Raw genomic sequence first — 19,427 nt, forward strand, 5'->3', positions numbered from 1 at the left:
TTGAATATAGTCAGCATTTTGTGCAAGTGCTTGGCCATAACCCACTTTTAGATTTTTATTCCGGTATGTCCAGGTATATAAATATTTCAACATTGTCACCCAATATTCCTCTGAAACCTTTTAAAATTCAACGTTGTTGTTCTGTGTCCTATTTTGGATTACTCTGAAAGATTAGTTGGAATAATCTGGTAATAATCATATTATAAGCTTTAGCTATGATTTTTCTTTTCATTTTGTTCTTGTAGACAGATTTTATCCCATCATAACATCCTGGAATTGTCTTGCTGGAAAGCAGGATTACTTTTACCCTGTGTTGCAGTTTTTTCTCAGTATATAGAAGATTACATTGGATTTTCTGTAAACATATAAAATTGCTTAATCTGCTGAATATTGTTGTTCTTATGATTTATAGGTTAAAGGAAAACCTAGTTTATTTACTTTTTTTGTTGTAAAAAACATGCTTTATAAAGCAAATGTTATTTTTACCTGTTTTAAGTGAGTAAATTGAGTCTTACTTTTATATCTATGAGATTTTAAATTATTCTTTACTTTATTTTTCTATTATTTGTACCATAGTCCCCATGGGCCCTACATTTTGTATATTGAATATTAACATACAAAAGTATATTATACTGTGTAAAGGATGGAACTGGCTTTTGCCTGAAGACCGCTTTACACGCAACGACATCGCTAACGAGATGTCGTTGGGGGTCACTGAATTGGTGAAACACATCCGGCATAGTTAGCGACGCCGTTACATGTGAAACGCAGGAACGACCGTTAACGATCAAAAATACTCACCATATCGTTGATCGTTGACACGTCGTTCTAATCTCAAATATCATTGCTGCTGCAGGTACGATGTTGTTCGTCGTTCCTGCGGCAGCACGCATTGCTACGTGTGACACCCCAGGAACCTCACCTTACCTGCGGTCACCGCCAATGAAGAAGGAAGGAGGTGGGCGGGATGTTACGGCCGCTCATCTCCGCCTCTCTGCTTCTATTAGGCAGCCGCTTAGTGACGCCGCTGTGATGCCGCACGAACCACCCCCTTAGAAAGGAGGCGGTTCGCCGGCCATAGTGACGTCGCTAGGCAGGTAAGTATGTGTGACAAGTGTTAGCAATGTTGTGCGCCACGGGCAGCAATTTGCCCATAATGCACAAACGACGGGGGCGTGTGCTTTCACCAGCGACATCGCTAGGGTTGTCTCTGTGTGTGAAGTGGCCTTTAGTGTTAACTGACATAGATGCATTGTGCTAAGTGTGGGGAACACTGGCCTAGTATAAAATTAAGTTTGATTTTCACTGATGGATGACATTTCTATTATTATTATTACTATTATTTCTATTATTCAACACATAGAAGGTAAATACAGTCAGAAATGTTATAATATAGATTTACAATTCTTCCTTAATTCTATGGATAACCATATTCAATGCTACGGAATTCAATATAAAGATAAATGTGTGGGGCTAGGTATTAATTGGCTCGTCCAGGGTAGTGCATTCCAGAAAACTTGTGCAGCATGAGAGAAGTCTTGGGACATTTGGATTTTGGAAGTTGTTGGTAGTCTTAGATTAGTTGCAGAATGGAAGGGACAGGTCTGGTGATAGAAAAAGATAAGGGAGAAGATGTAAGGCAGTTCAAAACAGTGGAAACTTTAGGGCCTTTTTCATGGTGATAAATCCCTGTTAAGGAAAAATAGAAAGTGATATGGATTTCTGTTCCACATATCTGTAATAATCTACCCATAGGCAATACAATAGGGTTATAATGTTCTTCGTGGAGGAATTTGCCACCTTTCATATCATGCAGAACAATGGAACAAGGAACCTTATGGCTGAGTAATATGGAACCATAATAACTTTGTATACTGAAGTAAAAATCCGTACAAGAGATTAGTGAGTGCATGGGTACTAGAGCTGAGCTAAATCTGTGTCCTGTGAATATTCTAGGTTGTGATAAATAATCTTAGTTTACTGGTTTTAATCCCTTCAGCCCCGGGCAAGTTTCCGTTTTTCGTTTTCGTTTCTGCCTCCCCTTCTTCCAAAAGCCATAACTTTTTTATTTTTCCATCAATATAGCCACATAAGGGTTTGTTTTTTGCGGGACAAGTTGTACTTTTGAATGACACTATTCATTATGCCACAGATTGTATTGGAAAAAAAAATCCAAGTGTGGTGAAAAAAAAAGTGAAATTGCACAATTGTTTTTTGTTATTTTACTTACCATGTTCCCTACATGGTAAAACTGACCTGGCATTATGATTCCCCAGGTCAGTTCGAGTTCGTAGACACCAAACATGTATAGTTTTACTTTTATCTAAGTGGTCAAAAAAAATTCAGAAAAAAGAGTAGTGTTTTTGTTACTATTTCTGAGTCCCGCAGCATTCTCATCTTTCAGGATCTGGGGTTCAGTGACGACTTATTTTTTGCTTCTTGAGTTGACGTTGCTTATTATACCATTTTTAGGTAGATGCAATGTTTTGATCGCCTGCTTTCACATTTTAATTCGTTGATGCGGTGACTGAAAAACATAATTCTGGCATTGTGATTTCTTTTATTGCTACGCCATCTACCGATCAGATTAATTGATTTCATATTTTGATAGGTCGAGCATTTCTGAAAGTGGTGATTCCAAATATATGTATTACATTTTTTATTGTTTTAGTTTCAATGGGGCAAAAGGGAGGTGATTTAAACTTTTAGGTATTTTTATTTTTTCATATTATTTTAAACTTTTTTCATTTTCTTTTGATTTTGTTAGTCCCCTTGGTCGACTTGAAGCCTGTACTGTCCGATCGCTTCTGCTGTTCAGACTGATGATTCAGTATCCCCCTGAACAGCAAAAATGCTGATCTCCTGTGAGTGCTGGTGACATCACCTGATCCCCGGCTGTCATGCAACCAATTACCATTCCACAATCTACGCCAGAGTGCATTAGATCACGCTATCAAAATTTGACAGTGCGCGCTATTTAGTTAAAGGGCATGAGTGAATTTCCAATCAACCTGTGCTTGTTAGCTGCACATGTTGGCTGATCAGCAGGGAATAATGTGGGCTCGTCGTGTGAGTCCACATTAAAGGGATACGACATAGGACGTATAGGTACGTCCTAGATCGTAAAAGGGTGAAGATTGAAGAACTACCTTCAGCGTTAAGTTCAAGGAATGGTGATATGGCTCCCAGAGAATCTGCCAGTGATGATATGAAGAAAAAGAAGGATTTGTGAAGCCTACATCCACATAAGATCTGTGGTTAGTTTTCTAAGGTGTTAGGAATAACTTCACTGACGAGTTCTGTTAAAAACCTGTGTGCAATTTTACCTAAAAGAATTATTGCTATTTTCAAGGCAAAGGGCGGTGACAACAAATATTGATATAGATTTTTATTTTGTTCATTGACTTTGCATTTTGTTAATTTCTAAAAAATATTCTCTTAACGCTTCTATTTTTTAAGGCATTCTCACATTGCAGCATTTCTTTCCAAACATGTCTAAAACATTCGCATGGTACTGTATTTGCAAACACTTTGTGATCTCTCCGATATAAAAGTTGGTCAGCACCTTCTATTAGTGAAATAAATGCGTGGGCTTAAATCTGCTGAGTCTGCAGTGAATAAGCAAACATGCACAAATGTTCAGCACCCCCTGCAGTTCCTAAGATATAGGTAGAATAAAAATGTAATAATTGCGTATATCTTAGCACCCGTCTGGCGCTGCAGCTTCCCTGTTTGTTTGTGCGCGATCTAATTTGTTGTCATGAAATAGACATCTAAACAGAAACCATTACAGGTAGCTGCAGAAAATTTCAGTTCATTACCTATTGTAGCTTGTGACATCTCGCAATAAAACAGTCATTTTATATTAAACAAGATGCTTTCTAATACATTCTCATACAATCCACTTATGTTATGAAATGAACCTGCTCAGAAACATAGAAGGCAGAAGAAAATAATGTTTTCAGCTATTGCAGAAGAAATCTCATGTTTTAAACTAGCTCTTAGTATTTTCTTCAAGGAGCAGATCTGTAGAACTGGAAATGTTAATATTGATACTTAGTGGCATAATAGTACACTTGCAAATAAAGCACGGTGGAAACTAAACACATTATAGAAATTGTAAAACTGGAAGACATAAAAGGCTAGATACAAAAGAGGATGAAAGGGTGACGCTCAATCTAGGGCATGTGAAGAAGATATTGTCTAATATAGGTAAAGGATTGGATTGAGTGGTCTGGAGTATAGTATAGCTGGGGAATACCGGCCTTGGATTTAACTAGACTCGGTACTCCATTGACTGATTCAGGTTTTAGGAATAGACATAATTGTTAAATAGGAGGGTTCTACTTTATAGGATCGTGAAGAAAAAAGAGTCTTGATTATAAAGAAAGAAAATTAGGCAACAAGAACACTCTGGTGTATATCAGAGTCGTGGTATCATTACTGTGACAACAATTGTAACTGTTCAGTACTTACACTACTCACAAAAAGTTTGGGTGAAATTTATGTAAAACAAAAAAAGTTATATTTTATCATGAAAGTAGAGCATTTAGATAGAAGTATGCAATGGTGACTTCCTTATGTCAAACAATTTATTGAAACAAAAGCCAACAACAATGGTGGGTATAAACCCAGACTCACCCAACAAAAAATCAATGTCTCTTCATTAACTTGTCATGTGGCCTTGAGCATGAATTCAGCTTGATAACGAGGTCTCTTGCTGTTCATGAGTTAATTTATCGTCTACTGGGGCATGGCATCCCACTCTTCTTGAAGGGCGACCCTCAGATCATTGAGGTTCTGGGGTACTGAGTTATGAGTCTCTACATATCAACTCAGCTGATCCCATAGGTTTTGTATGGGATTCAGGTCTGAAGAAAGTGCAGGCCACTTCATCTGAGGTGCTCCAGTCTCCAGCATCTGTTCTCTAATAACACAACCTTGATGAGCTGAAGCATTGTCGTCCATGAAGATGAAATTAGGCCTGTGTTGTTCATGCAAAGGCACAATGACTGGATTAATGATGTTATTCAAGTAGAAGGGGCTTGTCACTGTACCATTCACAAAGTGTTCTGTATTGACAAACACATCTGCCACACTGTAACACCACCACCAAAGGATCCTCTGGTGGCAACAGTGGCTGATGCATATCACTCTCCTTGACATCTCTAACATCACTGGCAGCCATCATTTCTGCTTGATGTGAATTGACTTTCATCAGTGAACAGCACTGTTCCCTTGTCCAGCAAGATGCCTGTGCCTGGTGATGTGGTCAGGTACCCTTGTAGGTCATCTTATCAAGCAGACCACACTGATGTAAACGGTTTTGAATAGTCTGACATGACACTTGGGTGCCACTCACCGGCCCTAAATGTGCCAGGAGTTGTGCGGCATTCATCAACCTTTTTTGAATGGCATTGTTCACAATGAAATTTTCATCAATGTTGGATGCAACCACAGGCCATCTGCTTCTATGCTTTTCTGTGGCTCTTCCAGTCTCTCTGTATCTCTTTTGTCACCTGCTGATGACACTCTGTGACACTCTAAGTTCAGTGGCCACTTCCATCTGAGAACATCCTGCTTGAAGCCTCACAATAGCGAGGTACTTTTGATCAATTGTTAGGTGTCGTTTTCATCTCATGATGTCAAAATGTGAAAAGCATGATGATGAGGACTGTTTAAATACCAATTCTAATTGAACCCAAAAATGTATTGGGTGATTCATGGATCAAACACCTGTTGTTAATTTTGTCATTAAGCTCCTAGTTACAGAACAGCAAGTTGTGCAAAAAGCACTGAAACACTGAACAGTTAAGGTACCGTCACACTAAGCAACATCACTAGCAACATCGCTGCTGAGGCACAACTTGCTAGCGATGTTGCTGTGTGTGACATCCAGCAACAACCTGACCCCTGCTGTGAGTTCGTTGGTTGTTGCTGAATGTCCTGGATCATTTTTTAGTTGTTGCTCTGAAGCACACATCGCTGTGTGTGACAGCGACAGAGCAATAACTAAATTTGCAGTGAGCAGGGAGCCGGCTTCTGCAGACGCTGGTAACCAATGTAAGTATCGGGTAACCAAGAAGCCCTTTCCTTGGTTACCCGATATTTACCTTCGTTACCAGCATCCACCGCTCTCACGCTGTCAGTGCCGGCTCCCTGCTCCCTGCACACATAGCCAGACTACACATCGGGTAATTAACCCGATGTGTACTCTGGGTAGGAGTGCAGGGAGCCAGCGCTAAGCGGTGTGCGCTGGTAACCAAGGTAAATATCGGGTTGGTTACCCGATATTTACCTTAGTTACCAAGCACAGCATCGCTTCCACGCGTCGCTGCTGGCTGGGGGCTGGTCACTGGTTGCTGGTGAGATCTGCCTCTGTGATAGCTCACCAGCAACCCGTGTAGCGACGCTCCAGCGATCCCTGCCAGGTCAGGTTGCTGGTGGGATCGCTGGAGCGTCGCTTAGTGTGCCTTTAGACAAGTGCATTCAAAAGATTAGAGAAGGTCACATTAAGTTCACCTGAAAATCTTAGAGGGCATCTTAGGATCATCCTGTTATTTCAGCCCAAACCCAAATATCCCTAAATTTTTGTGAGTAGTGTAGGTGAGCTTGTGGAGTCTTCACCCATATTTTTTTGAAAATTTTGATAAGGAAAGTAATTTCTCCTGGAAAAAAGTACAATTTTCTAATATGCTAGTAAAACCTAACCACTAGGTGGTCTTATATAAACGCACATAGCATAGACTTTACTTTATATTACAAAACTATACATTTTTCTAAGATGGTAATTTTGCAAACAATATCTAAGTATATGTTTAGTCAAGAGCAAAAGTAATGAAGGACATCTCTCTAGTACTTGGTAGGGACTAGTCTGTCAGAGGGAAATTGTAGATGAAATAGTCATGCACTCTCTCATTGGTATTGATATGGGACAAGAAAAGTGACATGAATCCACACAAGAGATAGTTGATGACTTTTTTTTTTCCTATCAATTTGTTTTAAGTAACCTACCAAAATAAATTAGTCTATTTTTATTTTCATTATAAGTGGTGTTTCTATTACATAAAAGCGATAGCTGAAATCACTTGGAACTAATTGGATTATCAATGAGCCTCAGTCTTCTAGAATGTACTATCACCACAAGGGAGGCATTTCCTAACTCATATTCTGATTTCTACCATAGAATGCAGTTTAATTAACTTGCTGTTAATCCAAACTTCCAATATTTTTTTTTCAAAACCTTAATTATTACACACTGTATATCTCATTAGGGTAAATAACAATAAAAATAAATACAAAATATTCAGTACCATGCAAACGATTTAGGCAGGTGTGGGAAAAACGCTTCAAAGTTAGAATACTTACAAAAATAGAAGTGTTAATAGTTTATTTTTACCAATTAAAAATGCCAAGTGAACAAGAAAAAGAGAAAGCTAAGTCAAATCAATATTTGGTGTGACCACCCTTTGCCTTCAAAACAGCATCCATAGTTTTAGGAACACTTAGACACAGTTTTGAAGGAACTGAGCAGGAAGGTCATCTATCTACATAACTGCCATGAATCTTGTTTCTTTAATCAGTTTTGCCATGGTGAAAGACATGTGACATGAAACCGTCTTCCACAACCTCACCCTTGTAGCAAAGTTTGGGTGTTGATCACTCAAGTTTAAGGGGTACTTCTCACATAGCGAGATCGCTGCTGAGTCACAGGTTTTGTGACGTACCAGTGACCTCATAGGCGATCTCTCTGTGTGTGACACTAAGCAGCGACCTGGCCCCTGCTGTGCAATCGCTGATCGTTACACACTGTTCTGGTTCATTTTTTGCTCATTGGTTTCCCGCTGTGCAACACACATCGGCGTGTTTGACGGTGGGAGATCAACGAGCACCGACTCTGTGTAAGCAGGGTACGCTGGTAACCAGGTTAAATATCGGGTAACTAAGCAAATCACTTTGCTTGGTTACCCGATATTTACCCTGGTTCCCAGCGTACATGCTTACAGGCTGCCAGTGCTGGCTCCCTGCACACGTAGCCAGGGTACACATCGGGTTACTAAGCAAAGCGCTTTGCTTAGTTACTTGATATTTACCCTGGTTACCAGCATACACCGCCGCTAAACGTTGGCTCCCTGCACACATAACCAGGGTAAATATCGGGTATCTAAGCAAGGCGCTTTGCTTAGTAACCCGATGTGTACCCTGGCTACATGTGCTAAGTGGTGTACGCTGGTAACCAGGATGAATATCGGGTAACCAGGCAAAGCGCTTTGCTTAGTAACCCGAAGTGTACCTTGGTTACCAAGCGCAGAGTCGCTTGTGGCTGGTCGCTGGTGAGATCTGCCTGATTGAAAGCTCACCAGCGACCCTGTAGCGACGTACAAACAATCCTGATCAGGTCAAATCGTGGTCGGAATCGCTGGTACGTCATTTAGTGAGACGGTACCCTAAGTCTCCTAGACAGCTGTTTCTGTGATTTTATTAAACGTGTTTTGGAGTGGACATGCCTTCATCAGGATGATACCAGTTCCGGGACAAGTGATTTTATTAAACGTGTTTCGAAGTGGTACTTAGATGACATTCACATTCATCACCAGCGTCATCCAAGTACCCGCCCATAATCTGGTGCCTGCGCAATAACATCACTGGCGCTCGCAATTTGAAAACAGTGCTCAGTCCCGCGATAATGCCACTGCGCATGCGCGAGACTTCCGGAGCAGTGCGGAACATGAGGGCAGTGGCCTCATCTATGTAAATGAATACTGGGGGACGGCGAACAGCGGCAGGAGGGAGCATAACGGAAGAAATACAGACCACCCTCGTGGCCAGGAAACCTCATTACCATAGCAAAAGGTAATATTTTATAAAGTTGTTATTTAGGTCTGATAGGGGGGGCAGTAGCCACATGAACCTTTATAGAATGCAGCCCATAAGCTGCATAAGGGCATTCTTTTAGTTTAATAGCAAAAATTCTGGTGACAGGTTCTCTTTAAGGTTGCAAAATTTATCTGCTGAGTCTCAGTCCCTGGCCAAAAAGATAAAAAAAAATATATTTTAAATATTTTAATTAAATAACCAAAATAATTATTATAATGTAAAAAAGTATATATTTTGGCAGGTATCACTACTAAACCCAAATAGAAGAATACTGATAAAATATAACTTGGTGAGGTATGGGAATTTGTATTTATTTTTTTTAAAAAAGAGAAAGTGTGTGCTATAAATATGGCAGAAATCAATGGTCTGGTATGATATCTACCGTATATAGGCAAACTACAAGACGGAAGAATAAGCACTGCCAATATCTGTGTCAATACACAGTACCGTATTTAGATGACAGCTTATGACGATAATGTCACACATAAGTCAGCAATTTGCTGACATCTCTAGCACGTATGTTATTTATAATTATGTTACAAGACATATTATGCTCTTACAGATAATATTGAAAATGTAGATATTTTGCCTCATTACCATCGCTATTGTAAAGGCCCCGTCACACTAAGCAACATCGCTAGCAACATCGCTGCTAACGAACAACTTTTGTGACGTTGCTAGCGATGTTGCTGTGTGTGACATCCAGCAACAACCTGGCCCCTGCTGTGAGGTCGTTGGTTGTTGCTGAATGTCCTGGGCCATTTTTTAGTTGTTGCTGTCCCGCTGTGAAGCACAGATCGCTGTGTGTGACAGCGAGACAGCAACAACTAAATGTGCAGGCAGCAGGAGCCGGCTTCTGCAGAGGCTGGTAACCAATGTAAACATCGGGTAACCAAGAAGCCCTGTCCTTGGTTACCCGATATTTACCTTTGATACCAGCCTCCCCGCTCTCACTGTCAGTGCCGGCTCCTGCTCTGTGCACATGTAGCTGCAGGACACATCGGGTTAATTAACCCGATGTGTGCTGTAACTAGGAGAGCAAGGAGCCAGCGCTAAGCATTGTGCGCTGCTCCCTGCTCTGTGCACATTTAGCTGCAGCACACATTGGGTAATTAACCCCATGTGTGCTGTACTAGGAGAGCAGGGAGCCAGCGCTCAGTGTGCGCTGCTCCCTGCTCTCTGCACGTGTAGCTGCGTGAGCTGGTAACCAAGGTAAATATCGGGTTGGTTTCCCGATATTTACCTTAGTTACCAAGCGCAGCATCTTCCACGCGGCGCTGGGGGCTGGTCACTGGTTGCTGGTGGGATCGCTGGAGCGTTGCAGTGTGACATCTCACCAGCAACCTCCTAGCAACTTACCAGCGATCCCTATCGTTGTTGGGATCGCTGGTAAGTTGCTTAGTGTGACTGGACCTTAAGAAGCGTTCCTAGAACGTCCTGCACACAGAGCAAAGATACATTTTGGATTTGCCACTTTAAAGTAAAACATCTTACTATGTCATGTATTGAGTAATGTAATGTCAAGTGGTAAGGGGTCTCCTTTTAACCTAGCTACTATACTGTATTTCCCCAAAAATAAGACAATGTCTTATAGTATTTTTGCTTCAAAGCTTCACTAGGGCTCATTTTCAGGGGATATCTTATATTTTCACATGAACAACAATCCACATTCATCCTTGAACCCCAAAAAAAATCAATATTTATTAAAATAGAATTATCTCATCACATTGTAACATTAACATTTTCTGTTAATCCTATGTCTGGTTCAGATGCACATGTTCTTATCTAATATGCTATCCTAGTGGTGCAGAACCAGTCCTATAGTGGTGGGTACATTCCATATTTACAAAGGTTTAATTATCTGTTTAAATGTATTCTCTATGTACTGCTAAGTTTACCCCCAAGAGAAAGCAGACCCCTTCTAAAAGGATCACACTTACCTGACCCCAAACAACTAGAGTTGGAAAGTGAATGGGCTCTCACATACAAATTTGCATTGTTGTCAAGTTCCCCTGAGTTCCACAGCAGTTGGCTCCCCCTGGTGACTGAAAGCAGTATCACTTGAGTGGAGTGATACTGATACCTGATCTGTTTGTGAAAACTGCACTGCAATACAGCTGGAATGGCGAGGGACCTGACAGTGATGCGGATCTCTGTGTGAGAGTCCATCCGCCATTGGCACTTGCCAACTGTAATTGTTTGGGGTCTGGTGAGTGTGATTTTTTTGGGGGCAGGGGCGGTCTGCTTTCTTTGGAGATGTCTGCTTTCTCTTGTGGGTATCTGCTTTCTTTGTAACTAGGGCTTATTTTTGGAGCAGGGCTTATATTTTAGGCATACTTAAAAAAGCCCCCCAAATCATACTAAGGCTTTTTTTTAGGGGTAGGTCTTATTTTCAGGGAAATAGGTACTCCCTTTAAGGCCTTGACATGTCCGTATAAAAACACACATGTTGCACAATCCATTTTGGCCATCTATGTGTCTGAGTGTGTCATCCTTGTGTCATCTGTGTGACATCTGTGTGCTATCTGTTTGCCACATTCATATGACATTCATGTGACCGGTACTGAAAAAAAATTCATGAATGTTTTTCTATGTGTTAAAGATATTCAAAGGCAGAAAAATTATAGATAATTGCTTAATAGATATATAAAGATAGATAGATAGATAGATAACTTGTACAGCTATTTAGCAGAATTGATAAATAATGTAAGAAAAAAAAATGATGTGGGGTTCCCCCTAATTTTCATAACCAGCACAGGTACAGCAGCAGCTGTGGGCTGCAACCCTCAGCTGTCAGCTGTACCTTGGCTGGTTTTGAAAAACAGAGGGAATCCTACACTGATTTTGTTAATTATTATTTGAAAAAATAATTTAAAAAAACAACATAGAGTCCCCCTCATTTATCTCCGACGCATATATAGGAAGTGCCATTCTCTTCTTGCTATAATTGATCCCCTCATTTATCAAAACCAGCCAAGGGACAGCCGACAACTAGGGGCTGATAATATTAGGGTGGGAAGGGCATGGTTATTTGGCCCTTCTTAGCCTAAAAATAGCAGTCCACAGCTGCCCCAGAAGTGGCACATCTATTAGTTGTGCCAAATCTGGTGCTGTACTTGACTCTTCCCGTTGCACTGGTACGCTGGGAAGGGAAATGGGGCAATATATGGGATTGATGCCAGGTGACATGTTCCCGCTCAAGAGATAGTCTTAAGAGTTTTGTCCTTTTTTATCATACATTTATAACAATATAATATAGGGCAGTAAAACTAGAAAACTCACTTGTAGAGAAGGATCTGGGTGTACTTGTAGATTTCAGACTAAATAAAAGTATTTAATGGCAATTGGGAGCTTCTAAATCCAGCACAATATTGTTGTGTTTTTTTAACAAATATGAACTGTCACACAGCCACGCAATACTACCACTTTTCAAATCATTAATGCTATGCAGTTCAGTTCTGGGCACTAGTTAAAAAAAAGGATTCCATGAGTTATAAAAGGTACAAAGAACAGTCATAGCACTGATAAGGAGCATTGAAAATCTTAGTTATCAGGAAACAATAAAAGAGTTACATTTATTTAGTCTTGAGAAGAGATGATTAACTTGTACACATAAGTACATAAATAGGTAATACAAAAAGTATTGCAAAAAGAAACGTTCATTCACCAGAGAAGATAGGCCTTCTTTTCCATAAGAGCTATTAATCTGATGAATAGCCTACCTCAGGAACTAGTCACAGCGGGAACTGTTGATGGTTTCAAAGGAGGCATTGATGCTTTTTTAGAAGAAATAACATAAATACGCAACACGCGACCGTCGTTTTATTTCATAAATCGATAATACACGTGAACATAGGAAATTTTGTAATATATCTTATTAGACAAATTTGCTTCCTTCTCCTCTTGGGTTGATCTTTCATTCTCAAAATTCTCAATTCTAGCGTAAAATCTGTTGTCAGTGAATACAGAAATGGAAAAGGATGTTAGTTTCTATAAGATTCTATGCAGTAAGGAGAGGAGAGGGGAGAAGGAGGAGCTCTGCCTCTAGCTTCTCCCTTCTCCCTTCTACAACAGAGTCTTTCAGTAGTATTTGCCATATCTTATTTTGGTGATATAATAATCTGTATTCACACAATATAGATTTTACCCCAAATTTTAGGAATGAAAGTCCAGGAGGGAAAAGTTCCTACCTTGCCATGCTCTTTTTTTATGTGTATGCATTTTTGAAATTACACTTACAACAGTTTGCAATAGAAAAACTTGACATGGACCAATGATATTTTAAAGTGAAATTCATAGAAAGCACATGTAATGAAGAATGTCTAGTATATGGTTAGTACTGTATATAAATGGCTAGTAATTAAAAAAAGAATCCCATTATTAACAACCAGAGACCTTTAGAGTTAATTTTCCCTTTGTGAGAGTTCTGTTCTTGGCTCTCTCCCAAGAGCAGACCAGATGAACTGCTGCTATGCATGTGGTTGTGTTTGTGCAACCCTTGGGATCAATATGTATGTAATAGGTATGTCATACCTAGAGCTGTATACACGGATGCAGCAATGTTGTCAGTTAATATTGATAGCTATGGCAGAGGTTTATTCTTATAGACTAAGCTCAGATTTATTTTAAGGGAACGTTTAACACCACAGATACCTCCATCATTGCTAAATTTTACCTTTAAATTTTTAATCTTACCTCTAAAATTATGATAACTTGTGCAACTATTCTTTTAATTTATTCTTCCTTTTCCATATTGTTTTGTGTTTAAAGATCCTATGCAGAAATATGTTAGAATGGTAGTGGACAACAAAGGAATTCTGTGTAGTCTCTTACAGTCGCATTGTGGAGTTACAGCTGCGTTCAGTGTCCGACTGGTTACCGGAGGAACCGCCAATAATACCAGGCCTGGCACGTGCTTTCCAGGACTGTACCGTTAGTGCCGACTGATTCCCTGGCGAATGCAGTTCAGTTCATGGCAGCTGTGGACAGGTCAGGCTGAACTCCGAAGCTCTCACCTGAGCCCCGGAGTTCAGCCCGGCCTGTCCGCAGCTGTAGCATGAACTGAACCGTGGAATAATTCGGCGCTCGCGGTTCAGTCCTACACATCCTGAGTTCAGTCCAGGCTGCACTCTGGAGCTCAGGTGAGAGCTCCAGAGTTCAGTGCAGGTAACTGCGGCCAGGCCTGGTATTACTGGAGGTTCCTTCGGTAGCCAGGCCGATTCTGGCTGCATTGACAGCACTGTGAGAGCTACATCTGCAGGTGTGTTTTGTAATAAGACAAAGTTCAGCTCTGCTGTACTGTGCTAGTTATAATCAGGCACAGCTCTGCACTGAGATCAGGAGAGCAGACTGTCAGTCATCATTTTACTCTACTTTCTATGATCTGCTTATTCATGGCTTATTAGCTTAGAGCTTCCTGACAGATTGCCTAAATAGTACCCCTCGATATCATAATATATTGTAAATGTAACATAAGTGGGCAAGTGTAACGGAGAATGAGGATGGTTGACATCCCCTGAAGACTTTTCTATGGTGATTTTGATGTATTATTTGTATATAAATGATGCAAACTGATATGTTATTGCAATTCCTCTGATGTGTGACTGTGGAAAAATAGACAACTGTGAGATAAGGGGTTACAGCCGGATGGTGGCAGGAGTTTTCAGAGTAATAAGGGAGCTACTTCCTAGTTTCAGTAAGTCAATAGTTTGGAGTGGTCAGGGAAAGACAAGAGATTTAGACGCAATCCAGCAACAGTATCTGAATGCGGACAGAACGTCTTGGAAGCCTAGTGAGGGGAACAGCCATAAAGAGAGGCTAACTGCAGTGAATATTAACCAGGTAGAGTTGTGAGAAAGTGAGGCTCCGGTACACTAGAGGCAAAGTGCGACTGAAGAGGCAACCAGTAGGCCAAGTGTAGTGAAGATGTACTGGACTGGTCAGTGCATGGATATTGCACTGAAGTAGGCTGTGTTTGGTGAATGAGAGATCAATGAAGTGAGGAATTGCTTGCCGTAGGTGTTAAACACAAGCTTTGTATCTTCTACCTACTGAATATGTTTCATCATTTTCGTCATCCTTCATCAGTAAAATTAAGTGTCCTTCCTTGAGAAAGCATTATATATGGGTGTCCGGTTACATAACACTAGTCATACGCCTAGAGGATCCAGTTCCATTAGTGTCAGAACACCTTAGCCTGTACGACCATTACATAAATACCATCAGTAAATATTAAGGTTTTAGCGTTGTACTTTAGCCTGCTGTTAGACACTGAACGCTGTGGTAGATGTCGTCTTCTACAATTACAGATAATCTTGGAATAAAGCTTAGAATATTCAAGTTAAGAAACTGTGCAGTTTAAATGGTTGGAAACCTTGAACCCTGCTTTCTTGTCTTTTATCAGAGGTCGCACTCTTGTACGTGGAGTGGTAATCTCTTCTATATATTTCTGTTAGATCTTCACATGTGTATTGAATAGTAATGCAAAAGTGGCATACTGTATAAGAAATAGGAAAGGTCTGGTTTCTTCTCAGTGTCAGTACCTTGCCTTTCATGTACAAGGAATGGCTCTGCTTTATTCTGTAATATAGAGTATAGCACCACACTGTGAAGGAAACAGTGATCTTGGGATATGAATTAGACTTCATAAATCATACAGCTTGTGATTATGAGCAGTATAACGGCTAGGTCTGCAATGCAGTTAGTTTCCAGTAACCTTGCATAAAGGAAACTAACCTGCTGAATTATGTCTTGAAGTCCTGGTGCAAGGTTTGTAATACAATGTGTAGAAGTGACACTGTCTGACAATTAGTGGCCCTGTGAATGGAGTATACTGTATTCAATGTATTTGTAGCTTTCATCATAGCTTTGGATTTTGCAAATTGCTGTATTTGGAGGGCATAGAAGAGAGTAGCTCGGTAGGGCATTCCTTGGCTTCTTCAGCATTTGCAGAATCATGTGCATGGTTAGAGTACATGGATGACCGGGTAGTGTAAGATCATTTTTGGTAGATGCCAATGGTTAATATGAGAGTTAGTGGTAATCGATTGGTGGAAAGACCATGTATATCAGTAATCTGTGGCCCCTGGATGGGAATCCAGAGAACCGTCTCCTACGCGATGGCCTTTTCTTTTAAATAGCCAGCCTGGTGTGACATCTCATGTGCATGACGTCGCAACAATAAGGTCATGCCAGTATTGTTAATCAAAAGAAGAGCCTAGGATGTCGGGACTTAGGGACAGATGTCCAGTGCTACCGTCCAGCGGCCACAGATTATTGACATTAGCGATGGACCAGGTGCTGTGGATCATTTTTCCCCAACTCAAACTAATAGGGCACGCTCATGGTCAGGCATGTAGGGCAGGAGCGTGGGTCAGAGTTCTGTGCTGCCAATTGTACCGGTAATATAGTGAAGTGGGGGATTGGTGTACATGCCATTCCTATGCCAGATCTAGGATACATGGAGCTGTGTCTGTGAGCTGCTTTATGCCCTAGGCCTGCAAACCTATCAGTATAGTTTATTGAGATATCTGTTATGTCACATCTCAGGATATCAGACAGATTTCAAGGAAAAAAAGAAATTCAAAACAAACTATACAAAAACAAAATTTTTCCCCATTGTGAGATGTTCTACTTTTGTACCAACCTTTTCCTACACACACATGATGTTATTGTGATGGATGCCATGCTTAATTAACACTCAGTGATTTACTTTTAAAGCATTTTATTGTTGCAAGAAGAAAACAGCTCTTTCTTGAGCCAGCTTGTGAATATAGATTAATGTTGTGCAGTCAGAATTTGTATATCTAGCCCAGTGGCGGATAAAGAGAGAACCTGCAGTTGCATTCACCACCTTCCATCCAATTAAGTATTGTGTTACCATTTAGGGTACTTTCACACTTGCGTTGTTTTCCTTCCGTTACAATCCGCCCTTTTGGAAAACAGCGGAATCCGTTAACGGATTCCGCTGTTTCCCATAGACTTGTATGGTTGACGGATTGTACCAAAAGGACCTGCGTTGCTTCCGCTGGGCGACGCTCCGTTGCTTCCGCCCAGCGGGAGGAACGCAGCATGTAACGTTGTTTTGAGCAGTGGAATCCTCTGGATTTCACTGCGCATGCTCTTTATTTTTTTTTTTTAAATCACAAACTTTATTTTGGATCGCGGTGCATGCCCGGGAGCCGGCAAGTGACAGCGCTCAGCTGATCACCCGGCGGCCGGCTGCAGGGAGCGATCAGCTGATCACCCGGCGGCCAGCTGCAGGGAGCGATCAGCTGATCACCCGGCGGCTGGCTGCAGGGAGCGATCAGCTGATCACCCGGCGGCCGGCTGCAGGGAGAGATCAGCTGATCACCCGGCGGCCGGCTACTGGGAGCGATCAGCTGATCACCCGGCGGCCGGCTGCAGGGAGCGATCAGCTGATCACCCGGCGGCCGGCTACTGGGAGCGATCAGCTGATCGTTAACAATAGTCTGCCGCCGGTAAAACTGTAAAAAAAAAAAAATCAAAATGTATTCCATTGTTTTGCAGCATCCGTTGCATCCGTTGTGCCACTATATGCAACACATCCATTGCATCCGTCACACAACGCAATGCAATGGATACCGTTCAACGCAAGTGTGAAACTAGCCTTAGTCTGAATGTGGAGTTTGGTGATACTAACTTTGCAGGACAATTGGAGGTTTCTAAGCAGGGAAAAGAGAATGACAGGGTGTTGGAAGTTGAATGCAAACTTTTGTGGTTTTATTTTTCAAAAGAAAATCACAAAACTTACAGTTTTTGGCCCCAATTAACCAAGGCTGGCGTTAATCTTGCCGGTCGTGATGAAAAAATGTGTATGAGTCAGATATTCCTGATTTCTAAAGAATCACACGCCTCTTAATTAGTCAGGAGTGTGTGATGAGTGGTGTGCACCTTCTTGCACCACGCCGGAAACTTTACTCCAGTTCACAGCTGGAGTAAGCGTTCTGGTGGAAGAAATGCTATAGCTCATCATTAGACGAGCTGTGACGTCACACCCCCACTGCATCCATGTCCTGCCCCAGCTGTACCTATTTTGGTAAGCACCTAAATATACAAAATTTTTCAAAGAAATTTATGCAAAGAATTTGTCAAAATTGCTTTGATAAATTGGGGCTTTTCTATGCAGAAATATTAAAACATAATCTGTTACATATTACAATATTGACTGACCAAAGATAGTACCTGTTCCTAATAAATTGTCATATATTTCAAGTATACTGCTTTTACCTACATTCTGTGGTGTTCTGTATATCCATAATAATTCCAACTCATGTATTTTCAGTTGAGTGGAGCTTATCAGTAACAGACTGCTATCACAGACATGCGAACATGTATAACATTAATGAGTCAACTGCCTATTTTAGAAGCTGTAATTTTTAGTATACAAAAGTCTGATGACACACACATTTTTAAAAGGGATGTCCACTACTTGAACAACCCCTACTCATTCCCCTTGTTTGCCCCCCAAAAAATAAATAAGCCTATACTCCTTTCTGGTGCAGCCGCGGTTCCAGCAATGTCTGAAGTTGCATTCCTGGGGCCCACATGACATTATTATGACACGCGGGCCTCTCAACCAATCAGTACCAGCTTCCTTCAACCCGCCTTTGGATATTTGATCAAAAAGTCAGCGCAGCACTCACATCTTGCCTAAATGTTCGTCGGTAGGGAGACAGACGCTAGGCGTTGATTGGTCACATAAGAATGTCACATAGGCTCTGGGAACACAACTTCAGAGATTTCCGGAACCATGGACGCATCGGAAGGGAATGAGTAGGAATTGTCCAAGTAATGGACAACCAATTTAAGTCAGTTAAGGTGGCGTTACACGCTACGATTTATCTGACGATATGTTGTTGGGGACACAGATTCTGTGACGTACATCTGGCATCGTTAGCGATGTCGCTGCATGTGACACCTACGTGGGACTCCGATCGATCGCAAATAGGTTGAAAATCATTGATTGTTGACATGTCGTTCACTTTCAAAATATTGTTCATCGTTTGGAACGCAGCAGACATATTGGTACGTTTGATACCCTGCAAACGACGAACAACATCCACACGACTGCCTTGGTCAAACAATATATCATTGAACGATTTTGCGTCGCTTGTGAGATCGTTACGTGTGACCGCTAATAAACGACCTATGTACGATCTCGGCAATTCGTAACTACGATCTGGGCGTGTCACATCGCTAATGAGATTGTCAGATAAATCGTAGCGTGTAACGGGGCCTTAAGAGTTGGTTGCCTTTCAATGAATTGGATCAATACAAGTAAACTTTGATTTTAAAATGTCTAAATATTTAATATATAGTAACATCCCTAAAATTGGATTGAAAAAATGCCTTGGAATGAAGGTGCTTTAGTGTTTTAATACAGTATTTGATGCAGTTTTTGAAGACAGTTGTCAGTTTTAGAGTAGGAAATTAGAGGTAAATATATATTTTATATGTTATATTTGTACCATGGAAGCTGCTAAGGGATGAGTGGCAGGAAAATATCATTTGCCTACACTGCGATTCTC

The 19,427-nt window shown here is 41.0% G+C and overlaps 1 protein-coding gene across 4 annotated transcripts in view; it reads left to right on the plus strand.

Moving 5' to 3' along the window:
* NRG1 (neuregulin 1) overlaps positions 1-19,427 on the plus strand; it is a 984,863-nt gene that overhangs the window by 95,956 nt on the left and 869,480 nt on the right. The window lies entirely within an intron of this gene.

Source organism: Anomaloglossus baeobatrachus, chromosome 1 (genome assembly GCF_048569485.1).
Source record: "Anomaloglossus baeobatrachus isolate aAnoBae1 chromosome 1, aAnoBae1.hap1, whole genome shotgun sequence".
NCBI classification, from domain to species: Eukaryota; Metazoa; Chordata; class Amphibia; order Anura; family Aromobatidae; genus Anomaloglossus; species Anomaloglossus baeobatrachus.